Source organism: Bison bison, unplaced genomic scaffold (genome assembly GCF_000754665.1).
Source record: "Bison bison bison isolate TAMUID 2011002044 unplaced genomic scaffold, Bison_UMD1.0 scf7180017864109, whole genome shotgun sequence".
NCBI classification, from domain to species: domain Eukaryota; kingdom Metazoa; phylum Chordata; class Mammalia; order Artiodactyla; family Bovidae; genus Bison; species Bison bison.
Window position 1 is genome coordinate 1,957,098 of NW_011494681.1, and position 533 is coordinate 1,957,630.

At 22.9% G+C, this 533-nt stretch overlaps 1 protein-coding gene across 1 annotated transcript in view; it reads left to right on the top strand.

Annotated features, from left to right (window-relative positions):
* The window catches only part of GPNMB (glycoprotein (transmembrane) nmb), a 27,068-nt gene that overhangs the window by 5,693 nt on the left and 20,842 nt on the right, over positions 1-533 (top strand). The gene's annotated exons all lie outside the window — the stretch shown is intronic.

Here is a 533-nt window from a genome sequence, read left to right on the forward strand (position 1 = left end):
TATATATATATGTCATCTATGTATGTGTGTATGTATGTGTGTGTACGTGTGTGTGTATATATATATATATGTCATGTTGTATATATAGATCATGTTTTATATATATATATATCATATATATATATATGTCATCTATGTATGTGTGTATGTATGTGTGTGTACGTGTGTGTGTATATATATATATATGTCATGTTGTATATATAGATCATGTTTTATATATATATATATCATATATATATATATGTCATCTATGTATGTGTGTATGTATGTGTGTGTACGTGTGTGTGTATATATATATATATGTCATGTTGTATATATAGATCATGTTTTATATATATATATATCATATATATATATATGTCATCTATGTATGTGTGTATGTATGTGTGTGTACGTGTGTGTGTATATATATATATATGTCATGTTGTATATATAGATCATGTTTTATATATATATATATCATATATATATATATGTCATCTATGTATGTGTGTATGTATGTGTGTGTACGTGTGTGTGTATATATATATATA